Source organism: Scyliorhinus canicula, chromosome 4, assembly GCF_902713615.1.
Source record: "Scyliorhinus canicula chromosome 4, sScyCan1.1, whole genome shotgun sequence".
Lineage (NCBI taxonomy): Eukaryota > Metazoa > Chordata > Chondrichthyes > Carcharhiniformes > Scyliorhinidae > Scyliorhinus > Scyliorhinus canicula.
This window is the reverse complement of record NC_052149.1, coordinates 127637228-127653983: the sequence shown is the minus strand read 5'-3', so window position 1 is coordinate 127653983 and position 16756 is coordinate 127637228. Positions and strand designations below refer to the sequence as shown.

The 16756-nt window shown below is 46.2% G+C and overlaps 1 protein-coding gene across 4 annotated transcripts in view; it reads left to right on the top strand.

The window, feature by feature from the left end:
- Positions 1–16756, top strand: part of rabgap1l (RAB GTPase activating protein 1-like) — a 698291-nt gene that overhangs the window by 544086 nt on the left and 137449 nt on the right. The gene's annotated exons all lie outside the window — the stretch shown is intronic.

Here is a 16756-nt window from a genome sequence, read left to right as displayed (position 1 = left end):
CAATGAAGGCAAGCATGCCATATGCCTTCTTGTCTACCTTCTCCACCTGTGTTGCCTCTTTCAGTGACCTGTGGACCTGTACACCCTGATCTTTCTGACTGTCAATACTCTTGAGGGTTCTACCATTCACTGTATATTCCCTACCTGTAATTAGACCTTCCAAAATGCAGTATCCCACATTTGTCCGGATTAAACTCCATCTGCCATCTCGCCACTCAAGTCTCCAAACGACCTAAATCCTGCTGTATCCTCTGACAGCCCTCGTCACTATCCGCAATTCGACCAACCTTTGTGTCGTCCGCAAACTTACTAATCAGACAAGTTACATTTTCCTCCAAATCATTTATATATACTATGAACAGCAAGGGTCCCAGCACTGATCCCTGCGGAACACCACTAGTCACAGCCCTCCAATCAGAAAAGCATCCTTCCATTGCTACTCTCTGCCTTCTATGACCTAGCCAGTTCTGTATCAATCTTTCCAGCTCACCCCTGATCCCATCTGACTTCACCTTTTGTACCAGTCTACCTTGAGGGACCTTGTCAAAGGCCTTACTGAAGTCCATATAGACAACATCCACTGCCCTACCTGCATCAATCATCTTTTTGACCTTTTTGAAAAACTCTATCAAGTTAGTGAGACATGACCTCCCCTTCACAAAACAATGCTGTCTCTCACTAATACGTCCATTTGCTTCCAAATGGGAATAGATCCTGTCTCGAAGCATTCTCTCTAGTAATTTCCCTAACACCGACGTAAGGCTCACAGGCCTGTAGTTCCCTGGATTATCCTTGCTACCCTTCTTAAACAAAGGAACAACATTGGCTATTCTCCAGTCCTCCGGGACATCACCTGAAGACAGTGAGGATCCAAAGATTTTTGTCAAGCCCTCAGCAATTTCCTCTCTAGACTCCTTCAGTTTTCTGGGGTAGATCCCATCAGGCCCTGGGGACTTATCTACCTTAATATTTTCAAGACGCCCAAAACCTCGTCTTTTTGGATCTCAATGTGACCCAGGCTATCTACACACCCTTCTCCAGACTTAACATCCACCAATTCCTCCTCTTCGGTGAATACTGACGCAAAGTATTCATTTAGTACCTCGCCCATTTCCTCTTGCTCCACACACAGATCCCCTCCCCTGTCCTTCAGTGGGCCAACCCTTTCCCTGGCTACCCCCTTGCTTTTTATGTACTTAGAAGTGAGTTGACTGCACAATGTTTAGCACCATTTGCTGCAACTTAAATACTGAAGCTGCCCATGTCCAAATGCAGCAAGGCTTGGACTGACAAGTAGCAAATAACATTTGCGCCACACAAATGTCAGGCAATGACCATCTCTAATGAGAGGATCTAACCATTGTCCGTTGACAATCAATTGCATACTATTGCTGAATCCCCCTCTATCAGCATCTAGGGGGTTACCATTTTTCAGAAACTGAACTTGACCAGCCTTATAAATACTGTGGCTATAAGACCAAGTCAAGGGCTAGGAATCCTGCAGCACGCGACTCACTTCCTGACTCCCCAAAGCTAGTCATCCATTTACAAGGCACAAGTCAGGAGTGTCATGGAATACTCGCCACTTGCCTAGATGAGTGCAGCTCCAACAACATTCAAGAAGCTCAACGCCATCCAGGACAAAGCAGTTGGCTTTATTGGCGGCACAGTAATTAGAACATAGAACATGGAACATACAGTGCAGAAGGAGGCCATTCGGCCCATCGAGTCTGCACCGACCCCTTAAGCCTTCACTTCCACCCTATCCCCGTAACCCAATAACCCCTCCTAACCTTTTTTTGGTCACTAAGGGCAATTTAGCATGACCAATCCACCTAACCTGTACGTCTTTGGACTGTGGGAGGACACCGGAGCACCCAGAGGAAACCCACGCAGACATGGGGAGAACTGGGGGGCCCCTACAGTGGTTAGGGGCCTCACGGTAGCATGGTGGTTAGCATCAATGCTTCACAGCTCCAGGGTCCCAGGTTTGATTCCCGGCTGGGTCACTGTCTGTGTGGAGTCTGCACGTCCTCCCTGTGTGTGCGTGGGTTTCCTCCGGGTGCTCCGGTTTCCTCCCACAGTCCAAAGATGTGCGGGTTAGGTGGATTGGCCATGCTAAATTGCCCGTAGTGTAAGGTTAATGGGGGGATTGTTGGGTTACGGGTATACGGGTTACGTGGGTTTAAGTAGGGTGATCATTGCTCGGCACAACATCGAGGGCCGAAGGGCCTGTTCTGTGCTGTACTGTTCTATGTTCTATGTTCTAACTTGCAGACTCCGCACTTACAGTGATCCAGCAGGGAATCGAATCTGGGCCCCTGGCGCTGTGAAGCTGCAGTGCTATCCCTTGTGCTACCGTGCTACCCTTTTTTTTTCTTCACTGGAAGAGTTTATAGAACAGTACAGCACAGAACAGGCCCTTCGGCCCTCGATGTTGTGCCGAGCAATGATCACCCTACTCAAACCCACGTATCCACCCTATACCCGTAACCCAACAACCCCTCCACCCTCTCTCCTCCCCCCCCCCCCCCCCCCCCCCCCCCCCCTCCAAGTAAGTGTGCATAGCCAAGTAACAAAGGGGCAGCACGGTAGCATGGTGGTTAGCATAAATGCTTCACAGCTCCAGGGTCCCAGGTTCGGTTCCCGGCTGGGTCACTGTCTGTGCGGAGTCTGCACGTCCTCCCCGTGTGTGCGTGGGTTTCCTCCGGGTGCTCCGGTTTCCTCCCACAGTCCAAAGATGTGCGGGTTAGGTGGATTGGCCATGCTAAATTGCCCGTAGTGTCCTAATAAGTAAGGTTCAGGGGGGTATTGTTGGGTTACGGGTATAGGGTGGATACGTGGGTTTGAGTAGGGTGATCATTGCTCGGCACAACATCGAGGGCCGAAGGGCCTGTTCTGTGCTGTACTGTTTTATGAAGGCGGCATTGATGGACCTGGTGCTGCGAAAGAGGTGGACCAAGTATCAGTGGGGGATCATTTGGGTAAGAGTGATCAATGTATCATAAAGTTTAGATTAGTAATGGTGATGAGCAATCTTGTCATCCTGCCTTCTGTGAGAGATGAGAGAAATACAGCCTGAACTTTGAAGTCCGATGAAATGGCATCGGGGGAGCCTGAGTGGGCTGTACAAAATTATCTGGGACATGGATCGGGGCAATAGAATGAAACTTATCCCTTCATAGAGGGTCACTAACCAGGGCGCACAGATTTAAGGTAAGGACATGAGATGCAGAAGGGATTTGAGGAAAACTTTTTCACCCAGAAGGTGGTGAGAATCACTGCCTGAAAGAGTGGTAGAGGCGGAACCCTCACAACATTTAAGCAGCATTTAGATGAGCACTTGAAATGCCATAGCAGACAAGGATACGGACCAAGTGCTTGACAATGGGATTAGAATAGGCATTTGGCTGACACTGACATGGGCCAAAGGGCCTCTTGTACTGTAAAACTCTGACTCTATGCACTATTCTGATGGTTGAACAAGACAATTCTGGAAAGGCCAAGTCTGTCTCGCATGAAGTTGTCCCTAGTTGGTGATGCGGGATGATCGCTGCTGCCTCCTTTTTTGTTTTGCAGGGCTGGCTCCTGTTTTAGAGCTTCTGAAACCACATGACGGTGGTGAACTCCTGCTCACAGCTCGTGCATCGAACACCTGCTAAACTTTCCCACTGTCATGATTGATGTCTTTTTTACAGCATCCTTTTTAATTGGAGTTTTGGGAGTTCTGGTGGTTCCGGGGCACAGCTGCCTCCCTGTATGTCCTATCCTTCAGGCTGCTTCTGTCTTCCATCTAAGCACATGCCCAAGCCAGCAAAGCCCTCTTTGCTTGAATAACTCTGCCTGCTTGGCATGTTTGCCCTAGAAAGGACTGCATCATGATGAACCTTTTTCCCCATGTGATGCCAAACATGCGTCATAGATACCAAAGATAAAAAATTATTGAGCCTTTGTTCTTGGGTATTAGTTGTCCAGGCTTCGCTGTCACCCAGCATGTGCTGTGGATACTGACCTTGTAGATAATTGTTTTGGCCCTATGGATCTGTTTGTTCATCAACCAAAGTTGGTGGGCTGCCTTTCCAATACATCTGCTGAGCTCTTCATCAGGAAGCAGGTTGTCTGTCTGTCCCTGTAGATCCAAGAGAGCAGAATTTGCTAACTGCTTCCCGTGGCGTGTTGTTGCGTCTGATCATTGGTGGAGACACAACACCCTGTCCCATAACTACAGTTCTTTGACCATGAGGTGCGGGAGAGTATGATACAAGCATAGGACTGAAGATCCATGAATCTTATAGAGCTGGTCGTCTATCTGGGCAACTTGTTCAAGGAACAATCTGCAGTGGAACGTCTAAAATGGGAGATGAAGAACTTTAGTAGGATGAGGGGATCTAGCCAGGATGGGGGAGTGAACCAAGGTAAAGTGCTCTTCAAGAGGGTCAGTGCAGACTCGATGGGCCAAATGCCCTCCTGCAATGTAGGCATTCTATGATTCTATAATAGTAAGAAAGGGGTAAGATGTGGGGTGTGTCCTTTTTAGGGCAAAGAATATGACTTGACTTAGAGGTGCAAAGCTAGAATATTAAAGTACTTTGTATTGGTTTTTATGAAATAAGAGACTAGTGGCAAATCATGAGTAGAAGTGGAGATGGTAGAGGTAATGGATGCGGCAAATATTTTGAGGCAGGAGGTACTGGAAAGGCTGCCTATGCACAGCTAAGACAACCTGCATCCCAAGTTGATGAAGGAATTTGTAGAGACAGTGGAAGGGATTGGCATAATCTTCCCTAGATACATGGAGGTGCTGGAGCAGTGATGGACAATCTAGGCTAGTGAATGGCCCTCCTTCACCTCAGTGTGCCGCAAGATTGAAATCAGACTTGTTCACTAACTATGACCCCATGAATAATATTTAATATGAGCGGCATGGTAGCACAGTGGTTAGCACTGTTGCTTCACAGCGTCGGGGACCCGGGTTCGATTCCTGGCTTGGTTCACTGTCTGTACGGAGTCTGCATGTTCTCCCTGTGTCTGCATGGGTTTCCTCCGGGTGCTCCGGTTTCCCCCCCCCCACAAGTCCTGAAAGACGTGCTGGTAGATGAATTGGACATTCTGAATTCTCCATGTTTACACGAGTAGGAGCCGGAATGTGGCAACTAGGGAATTTTCACAGTAACTCCAGTTAATGTTAGCCTACTTGTGACACTAAATATTATATTATAATCAGATTATTATTACTATAGCTAGATTTAATACAGACTGTATAGAGTTATAGAAAATGCTTCATCATTTATGTATTAATGGAACTGTCATCAACTTCAAAAAAGTCAAAACAAATATATAGACTTTGAACGCAAAGGGAGTGCACAGCTCCCACAGTCAATATTTGAGCAATCAGCACGCACTCGCTTCACTTGCCCTTGCTTTCTGTGCGAATTACTTGAGTCATAGCGTCAGGAAAAAAATGACATGGACAAATATCAGTGGAACTTCACAACCTTGCACATGGACAACGGTCAACAAATGTCTCGTGGGCCGAACTCCGAACCCAGATGAGCCACATGTGATCCCCGGGCCACAGATTGCCCACCACTGGTCTAGATTAGAGGATTGAAGAGTGAGAAACATAATAACCTTATTCAGGAAAGCTCTAGTAATTGCTGGCCCGAGAGACCTTTCAGCAGACACTTGGGAATATTGATGGATTTGTAAATGACAAATTGTGTTTGACAATGAGAAGGTTGGCAGAGGTGGTTGAATGTCTGTATGGGTTTGTAAGAAAATATTTGACAAAAGTACCAAATAAAAGGCTGGTAAACAAAATTGAGTCAAGAGGAAGATCAGGGTCAGCATGGTTAAAAAATTGACTTAAGGACAGACGACGGTGATTTGTGGTAAATTATTATTTTTCCCATAGACACAAGAAATAGGAGCAGACCATTTGGCCCATCGAGCCTGCTCCAACATTCAATACGATCGTGACTAATCTTGGGCTTCAACTTCATTTTCCCGCCCGTTCCCCGTACCTCTTAATTTCCCCGAGAGACCAAAAACCTGTCAATCCCAGCCTGGAATATATTCAACAATGGAGAATCCAGAACCCTCTGGGGTCGAGAATTCCAAAGAGTCCCATCCCTTTGAGTGAAGAAATTTCTCCTTAGCTCAGTCCTAAATCCTGAGACTGTGACCCCCGTGTTTTAGATTGCCGAACAGCGGAAACAATCTCTCAGCATGCACCCCATGAAACCCCTTCAGAATTGTGTAGGTTTCAATGAGATCACCTCTCATTCTTCTGAACTCCAGAGAATATAAGCACAATTTATTCAGCCTCTCATCACAGGACAACCTTCTCACCCAGGGACTAATCTAGTGAACCTTCGCTGTACCGCCTCCAATGCAAGTAAATCCTTCCTTAAATGTGGAGATCAAAATTACACACAGTATTCCAGATGTGGTCTCACGAAAACCCTGTGAAATAGTAGCAAGATATCTTTATTCCTGTAATCCAATCCCTCTGCAATAAAGGCTAACATACTATTTGCATTCATAATTGCTCGCTGTACCTGTATGCGAACTTTCTGCATCCCTTGATCAAACACACCCCCAAGTCTCTTTGAAAATAATTTTTTATTATTGTCACAAGTAGGCTTACATTAACACTGCAATGAAGTTACTGTGAAAATCCAGTAGTTGCCACACTCCGGCGCCTGTTCGGGTTCACCGAGGGAGAATTCAGAATGTCCAATTTACCTAACAGCCGTCTTTCGGGACTTGGAGGAAATGGGAGAATCTGGAGGAAACCCATGCAGACACAAGGAGATGGTGCAAACTCCGCACAGACAATGACCCAAGTCGGGATTCGAATCTAGGACCCTGTGCTGTAAAGCAACATTGCTAACCGCTGTGCTACCATGCCGCCCCATTAACACTTACAAAGTTTCACACTTTAAAAAATATATTCTGCTTTTCTATTCTTAAAATCAAAGTAACTTCTCGACATTGTTCATCTGTCTGTATCCCTTTGTGGCGTCTTTTTGACCTCCTGACAACTACCTTACCACCAAGCTTGGTATCATCAGCAACCACAGATACATTACCCACTATTTGTCAAATAGGGCACAGGCTAGCAGAATGGGGAGGCAAGTGGCAAATGGAATGTAATACAGAGAAGTGTTGAGGTGATGTATTTTGTAGAAGGGATGAGGAGAGGCAATATAGGCTGGGTGGTACAGTTCTACGTAGTATGTAACAACAGGGGGAGCAGGGGTTTCACAGTCTTTGAAGGTGACAGGATTTAGGGAGTATGTGAGATCTTGAGCTTTAGAAGTAGCTGTATTGGGTATGAAAGCAGGGAAGTTATACTGAACCATTCTAAAGCTGTGATAAGGTTTTGGTCAACACATTTTAGGAAGGATGTAATGTTTTGAGGGTGTAAGGTTCTCAGAATGGTTCTCTGATGGAATTCAGCTACACCTTTTGGTTGGAGAAGTTGGGATTTTTCGCTGTGAAGCAAAGGAGATTGGAGGGAGATTTGATAGAGGTGTGCAAGATTATCACAGGTTTAGATGAGGTAGAAAAAGAAAAAGGCTCCCAATAGCTATTACAATCCTGGAGCAAACCCAGCAGTGGCTAGGATACTGGGCAGAAACCCAATATTTTATTTTAATTTTGCAAGACTGTGAGGAAAGAATACCTCGCTCCAGGAGTGATTTCACGAAGAAATAGGGATATGGTATTTTTTTTTAACATCGCACAAGAACAAAACCTACGTTACCCCTTATACAATGCTAATCAACACAGTGACACATTAACCCTTAATTACCATTTTTTCCCAACTCAAAAACAAAATCAACTCCGATCTCAATCCACTTTTAAATGCAGTTAGCACTCAGGAATACTTTCTGTACAGAGGTGTCTTTTGAGATTTTGAAAAGATAGACCTGACACCCTTTCAAAACAATGCAGAATGCCTGGCTGTATTTCTTCAGAGCCCTCTCAGCTTGCCTTCCAGTCACAAACTAAAATTCTCTGGAAACCTCAACATCTGGCTGCTTCAGCCCCTGGCTCCTCCCATTCACTGCATCATCTCACTATACTGAACACAATGTCTCGAATTAACTACTCCGCAGGGAACCCTCGTAATAAAAACAAAAATCCATTCGCTCAAACTTTTACGATGGCTTTAACTGCACCCCTGGCTCCCAAAGAGCTGAGCTGTCTTGCGAGCCAGGATTTTTTAAAAGCCCTCCTTCACCAATCATACAAGTACTAATCCAGGCTTTTAACCCTTACTGCACCAAATACATATACTGCAATATATTACGATCCCAGACCAGACCCCAACAGTGGTTTGGATACTGGACAGAAACACCAATATTTTATTTTAATTTTATAAAACTGAGGAAAGGTTACCTTGCTCCTAGAGGGATTGCACAAAGAAATGGGGATATGGTATATTAAAACAAACATTACTAACACTATATTAAAATATCTTTAACATTACACCAGAAAATAGCTTACAATTACCCCTTAAACAATACTAAGCAATGCAGTGGCGCAATGACGTTTAATTGCTAACTTTATTTAATTTTATTTGTTCCTGGTACGTGGGAGTCACAGGCTGGGCCGGCATTTATTGCCCATCCCTAATTGCCCTTAAGGGGGCAGTTTAGAGTCAACCACATTGCTGTGGGTCTGGAGTCATATAGGCCAGACCAGGTAAGGATGGCAGATTTCCTTCCCTAAAGGACATTAGTAAACCAGATGTGTTTTTACGACAATCAACAATGGTTTCGTGGTCATCATTAGACTTTTAATTCCAGGTATTTCATTGAATTTAAATCCCATCACTTGCCTTAGTGGGATTCGAACCTGGATCCCCAGATCATCAGCCTGGGTCTCTGGATTACTTGTCCAGCAACAATACCACTGTGCCCCTGCCTCCCCTAATCCCACTCAAACAACAAAACCAATCTTGGCTCTCAATCCACTGTTAAATGCACTGAACTCTCAGGAATATCTGCTTTACAAGAGATGTCTGTCTCCTCTCCTTTGAATTTTGACATGGCTTTAAAGAAAATACCGGAATCTTGTAAGAACCTGCAGAAACTCTGGCTCTATTTTTTCAGAAGCTGCTTAGAACATAGAACATAGAACGATACAGCGCAGTACAGGCCCTTCGGCCCACGATGTTGCACCGACATGGGAAGTCAAAAACTAAAGGCCATCTAACCTACACTATGCCATTATCATCCATATGCTTATCCAATAAACTTTTAAATGCCCTCAATGTTGGCGAGTTCACTATTGTTGCAGGTAGGGCATTCCACGGCCTCACCACTCTGCGTAAAAAACCTACCTCTGACGTCTGTCCTATATCTATTACCCCTCAATTTAAGGCTATGTCCCCTCGTGCTAGCCACCTCCATCCGCGGGAGAAGGCTCTCACTGTCCACCCTATCTAACCCTCTGGTCATTTTGTATGCCTCTCTTAAGTCACCTCTTGACCTTCTTCTCTCTAACGAAAACAACCTCGAGTCCATCAGCCTTTCCTCATAAGATTTTCCCTCCATACCAGGCAACATCCTGGTAAATCCCCTCTGCACCCGTTCCAAAGCTTCCACGTCCTTCCTATAATGAGGCGACCAGAACTGTACGCAATACTCCAAATGCGGCCGTACCAGAGTTTTGTACAGCTGCAACATGACCTCATGGCTCCGGAACTCAATCCCTCTACCAATAAAGGCCAACACACCTTAGGCCTTCTTCACAACCCTATCAACCTGGGTGGCCACTTTCAGGGATCTATGTACATGGACACCGAGATCCCTCTGCTCATCCACACTGCTAAGAATTTTACCATTAGCCAAATATTCCGCATTCCTGTTATTCTTTCCAAAGTGAATCACCTCACACTTCTCTACATTAAACTCCATTTGCCATCTCTCAGCCCAGCTCTGCAGCTTATCTATGTCCCTCTGTAACCTGCAACATCCTTCCACACTGTCTACAACTCCACCGACTTTAGTGTCGTCTGCAAATTTACTCACCCAACCTTCTGTGCCCTCCTCTAGGTCATTTATAAAAATGACAAACAGCAACGGCCCCAGAACAGATCCTTGTGGTACGCCACTCGTAACTGAACTCCATTCTGAACATTTGCCATCAACCACCACCCTCTGTCTTCTTTCAACTAGCCAATTTCTGATCCACATCTCTAAATCACCCTCAATCCCCAGTATTTTCTGCAATAGACGACCGTGGGGAACCTTATCAAATGCTTTACTGAAATCCATATACACCACATCAACTGCTCTACCCTCGTCTACCTGTTTAGTCACCTTCTCAAAGAACTCGATAAGGTTTGTGAGGCATGACCTACCCTTCACAAAACCATGCTGACTATCCCTAATCATATTATTCCTATCTAGATGATTATAAATCGTATCTCTTATAATCCTCTCCAAGACTTTACCCACAAAATATGCTTCTCTTCCAATCTCTCAATTCTGCACTGCTTGGGGAAAAAACTGCTAATCTGTCTCCAGACATATCTTTAACTGAACTGCAGTGAGAGCAGGTGCTTGGCTTCTGCTCACAGCTCAATCTGAAACTCAACCAAATTGCTTTTTTGCAAAATGCCTGACACCTTAGTTCCTCCATTAGTTACAACATCTTACCAAGCTAAATGTATCTAATTAACTCCTCGGGGAACCCCCTTAATCCAAACAGACTCCATTCGGCCAATCTTTTACAATGCATTAATTGCACCCCTGGCTCCCAAAACCTTGCAAACCAGGATTCTTAAAAAACTTGATTACAGCAGTCATACGCACATGAACCCAGGCGTTTAACGCTTACTGCACCAAATACATATAATACAATATATCTGAAATTCCTACATTCATCACATAGCTAATAGCACAAGGATGAGTGGACACGGATTTAAGGTTTTGAGCAAGTGATAGGGGGAAACATGAACAGTAACTTTTATACGTAGCGAGTGATGATGACTAAGAACCTGATGCCTACGAAGGTGGAGAGGATGAATGTTTTGAAATAGCAATTGGATGGGCATTTTGGGGAAATAACTACAGGGATAGAGCTGGGGAATGGGGCTGACTGAATTGATCTACAGAGAGATGACATGGACTCAATAAATTAAATGCTGTTCCATCCTGAATTGGAAATATATTGCCCATTCCTCCACTGTCACTCGGTCAAAACCCTGGAACCTCCCTCCCTAACAGCACTGTGTGTATACCTACACTACATGGGCTGTAGCAGTTCAAGAAGGCAGCTCACCACCACCTTCTCAAGAGAATTGTGGTTGGATAATAAATGCTGGCCTAGCCAGAGATGGTCACACATTTGATCAATTGGAAGAAACCAAAGGATTGTGTCTGAGAGCAGGAATCTGTCCATTTCAGAACTACGTAGATGCTAATATTAATCACACCAGAGGTTTAACACTGGGTGTCTAACTCCATTTATACAACATCTCGTCAAGTGTTCCAAAATGCTTCATAGAAGTTAGATCATCCAAAGCTGGGTGCTGAGCCAGAAATGATGATTCATGGAATGAAGATGTCAGAGGAGGAGAGAGGTGGAGGGGAAATTAGGTTGCAGGCATTGGAGAGGAGGATGCTGAAAGAAGTTGGGAATGCATAAGGCAGCAGAATTGGGGAATAAATAGTTTGTGGGGATGGAGGAGGTTACAGAGGCAAGGAAGGATGAGATCATAGTGTTATAAACCAATGGTTTCCTGGTTGACTTTTACAAAACATTTGCACCTGCTCCCGCCACAAACCTGTGGGAGAATTTCACAGAATCACTAGCGAGGGGCACCCTTCCACCAATGCTAACACAGGCCACCATATCACTGACACCCAAAAAATACCCCTCCGAATGTGGATCATATACATCCATTTCGCTGCTCAATGTGGATGCAACAATACTCGCAAAAGTCCTGGCCAGGAGACTGGAGAACTGTGTACCAGAGGACCATACTGGCTTTGTCAAGGGTAGACAGCTAACTGAATATCATGCGGCTGCTGAATGACCCCATTGGCGAGAGAACACCAGAGGTGATCGTCTCCCTGGACGCAGAAAAGGCCTTCGACAGAGTCAAATGAAAATACCTCGTTGAGGTACTGGCGATCGCCCTACGAGACGCGAGAGGTTGGAAGATATTCAAAGAGGAGGCAGAGCGCACTGAGTCTCACTCTATGCGGATGATCTGCTCCTCTACATCTGGGACCTGCAAAACGGCATGAACAATATCATGAAGCTTCTGGAAGAGTTCTGTGCCTTCTCCGGCTGCAAACTCAACCCGGGCAAAAGTGAGGTCTTCTTGATGAACCCGAGAGAGGGAGGGGCAGAGCTGGAGGGTCTCCCATTTAAAATGGGGGGTGGGGGGTGGGGGGGGGGGGTGGTGTGTGTGTGTGAAGGTGTGAAGTCAAGAATCCCTAAGACAACGCTGCAGAGGAGAAGAAGCATGGGAGTCCTAGCCCTCACAAACTTGCAATACTACCACGGCCAAGACAGAGAGTGGATGGGTAAAGGAACCAAACATGGAACGGGTGAGGATGGAGGAGTCCTCATGCACGGGAACGACCCTCCACTCCCTCGCCACGACAGCGCTCCCTTCTCCGCCGGCAAAACACTCAATCAGCCCAGTGGTAGAACCTGGAACCAGATGAGACAACACTTTGGTTTAACCGAGGCGTCCACCATGGCCCCCATCTGCGGAAACCACAGACATCCACCAGCCATGCTCGAGCCACCTTTAAGGGGCTCACGGTAGCATGGTGGTTAGCATCAATGCTTCACAGCTCCAGGGTCCCAGGTTCAATTCCCGGCTGGGTCACTGTCTGTGTGGAGTCTGCACGTCCTCCCCGTGTGTGCGTGGGTTTCCTCCGGGTGCTCCGGTTTCCTCCCACAGTCCAAAGATGTGCGGGTTAGGTGGATTGGCCATGCTAAATTGCCCGTAGTGTAAGGTTAATGGGGGGATTGTTGGGTTACGTGGGTTTAAGTAGGGTGATCATTGCTCGGCACAACATCGAGGGCCGAAGGGCCTGTTCTGTGCTGTACTGTTCTATGTTCTATGTTCTAAGAGGTGGAGATAGGACGGAGGGGAACACCAGCGGTTAGCGACTTGTACACAGGGAACAAACTTGCGACCTGAGAAGAGCTGACGAAAAGACTGGAACGGACAGGAACTCCGACATTTATAAGTCAAAAGCTTTCTCCGCAAGGACACAACGAGGTACCCTAGGGCCCCGAAAGACACTATGTTGGAGGAGCTACTGGATGCGGAAAGTGTGGAAGAAAGGAACTGCAGAGACATATACGGATTACTTTAGAAAGGACTCGTTTCCCACTGGACGGAACAAGGGAGAAATAGGAGGAAGAGTTGGGGATAAGGTGGGGATTGTGGAGCACTGAACAGGGCCAACTCCACCTCCTCCTACGCCAGGCTCAGTCTCATGCAGCTTAAAGTGGTGCAGAGAGCATACTTGACAAGAACCCAAATGAGTAGGTTCTTCCTGGAGGTGGAGGATAAATGTGAACGGTGCCAGGGAGGTCCGGCCAACCACACCCACATGTTCTGGGCCTGCCCCATACTTGTTGGGTTTTGGACAGCTTTCAGGACAACCTGCATCGAGGTGATGTCCAAGGTTGTGGGGGTGAGAGTGGAGCCGTGCCCGAGAGTGGCAGTCTTCAGGGTGTCGGACCAGCCAGAACTACACATGGGGGAAGAGGGCTGCACCCTTGCATTTGCTTCCCTAATCACCTGCCGGAGAATCCTGCTCAGCTGACAATCAGCAGCACCATCTACACCTGCAGACTGGCTGGCAGACCTATCGGAATTTCTCCACCTGGAGAAGATCGAGTACACCATCCAAGTGTCGGAAGATGGCTTCCACAAATCGTGGGGGCCATACGTCAGCCTGTTCCAAGACCTGTTCGAAGCCAACAACGGATAGGACGGGAGGGGGTGGGGGGAACGCGGCAATCACCAGGGCCACTGAAAGTAGACAGGAACGGGGGTGGGCGAGGGGAACTTTAACCCTGCCCCCAACTTAAAATGCTGCCAAAATTGCTTCCATATCTTCAACATGGCTACCACCACTGGGCTACACGAGTATTTCCCTGGAGCAAACTGGAGTGGCGCCATGCCAGTACCCTCAATCCGAACTCATACTAGAGCCTGTCTCCATCCTTACCCACAATGCCTGCGGCTCACTACCCCAGACCTGCACCTTCTCAGCGTTCATCGCCCAATAGTAATACAACAGATTTGGAAGAGCCAAACCCCCTGACTGTCGCCATCTCTGAAGTACTGTCTTCTGAATCCTTGCTACCTTTCCTGGCCAGGCAAACAACAAATTTTTTATTTTTTATTTTTTTTTGAGTTTTTTATTTAACACAAATTTGTAACAGTTACAGAGAGCCTTAACATAGTGAAAACGAACAGTGGGAAAGAATAAACATGTTAATAAGGCACTTCCCCTGCCAGCACTGTTTGCCCATTCCACACGTGTTCAACTAAACTCTAAACTAACGTGGCTCTAACACCCCCCCCCCCCCCCCCCCCCCCCCCCCTCCCGGCCTACCCTGCCCCCCGAGTCAGCCCTGCGGGCAAACAACAAAATTGACCGTTCCACCCCCATAAAAAATGAATTCAGCAAAAAGACTGGTAAACACTGGAACAAAAATAAAAACCACAGCAAGATATTCATCTTTACTGCCTGCACACAGCCTGCCAATGATAGGGGGAGGCTGCCCCATCTCAACAAATCTGCCTTGTCCCTACCCACCTAGCCTGGACAATTCAGCTTACAGAGTCGGGCGCAATCTCTAACCACCTGCACCCCCAAATACCTGAAGTGAGTAGTCGCCACACACACACACACACACCAACCACCTCGCCCCATCCATGATCTGAACAATCCCTCACAAGGCTACCTGCCGGCGTAGTTGTCCCACCAACAAGTGACTGGCCTTCACCCATATTCTTGTACTGCACCATTCGCCCACCTCAACTGACCACGCCTGCAGTTCCCTTCCAGTGACCAAAAGCTCCGGAGTGGGTCTTCTGCATACTTTCAAGATTTTATCTATCAGCTGCTGCCTCTCCTCTCTTGCCTCCCCATCCACATGTGCCTTCCCTATCCGCCTGCGCCTTATACGAGATGATCTTACCAGCACCGCCTCCCCATTCTTATTGAAACCCCATACAATGTGTGTGCATGCATGATTTTTAAAGAATTAACAATAACGGGTACATTTTTTTGAATGGCACATTTGAGAGGTAGTATCGCACCTGCTGGGATCACGGATTCTAATGTTTTTCCAGCCAGAAATGGATAGGAAATTAGCGCATTTATTCCTAGCTTCTCATCACCCATCACAGTCTTGACCACAAGGGATTGGGTTAGATTGCCAGCACAAGTTATCCTTGGAACCACACAAACCTGTGAATTTTTACCCCAGTTGCATGCAATATCAATTGCTCCAAGAGCTTAATCAATTTAACATTATACAGTTAAGATCTTTTCCAAATGGTAACAAGCCGCATGTTGATGATCATAGAAAAGTTACTGCACAAGAGGGAAACCATTCGGCCCATCTTGTCCATGCCAGCCCGAGGACACCCAGGTGCCCTGTCTAATCCCACTTCCTGAACTCGGCCCATAGCCCTATATCTTGCAGCATTTGAGGTGCAGATCCAGGTACTTTTAAAAAAGAAAAGAGTTTAGGGTCTCTCCCTCCAGCACCAACTCGGGCAGTGAATTCCAGACTCCCACTATCCTGTGCGTAAAAAAAAAAAAATCCTTCCTGTCCTCTCTACATCTTCTGCCACTTATCTTGAATCTATGTCCCCTGTTTCTAGAATTCTCAACCAAAGGAAACTATTTTATCCTGTCCACTCTAAATCTTCCCCTCATAATTTTGCACACCTCAATTAAGTCACCCCTCAGCTTTCTTTGTTCCAAGGAAAATAACTCCAACCTATCCAATCTCTCCTCATAGCTACACTTTTGAAGCTCTGGCAACATTCTTGTAAACCTCCTCTGCACTCAGAGCAATTACTTCCTTCCAGTAATGTGGCGACCAGAACTGGACACCATATACCAGTTGTGGCCTCACCAGTGTTCTATACAATTCCAACATTATATTCTTTTCTATTCTATACCTCTGCCAATGATGGAGAGCATTCCGTATGCTTTCTTTACAACCTTGTCTACTTGTACTGTTGCCTTTAGGAATCTGTGTACTTGTGCGCCAAGATCTCTGATGGAGTAAAACGAAGAAATGTATAAAGAGTCTTGTGTGGAGCTTTATAAGGTGGAATTCAATTTTTGCAAACAAATTAATTGAATACAAGTCCGATTTTGAAACTGTGCTGTATGTACTTTATGGTTATTGAAGCTAAGAGAAAACTTAAAGATAAATATTTCATTTTACCTTTTGTACTATTTGCACTGACGTGTTTAATGTATTGCCTCACAAAAATGTGTACTCTAGTAATAAAAATGTCTGTGATGGTAAAGGTTATCAGTTCCTTGCAACCCTAAAATGTCTGCAGATTATCAAATGTGGCTCAAGGCTGAGAAGGTTTGGCCACCCCTGTGCTATAGGAATAGAGATAGGGAAAGACGTTTGTCCTTAGCTGGCTATGTACAAAACATAGGTGAGGCGCTGGAGCTTTCTGTAATAGTGACTGCAGTGTGACCTCGGAGTATTAACACTG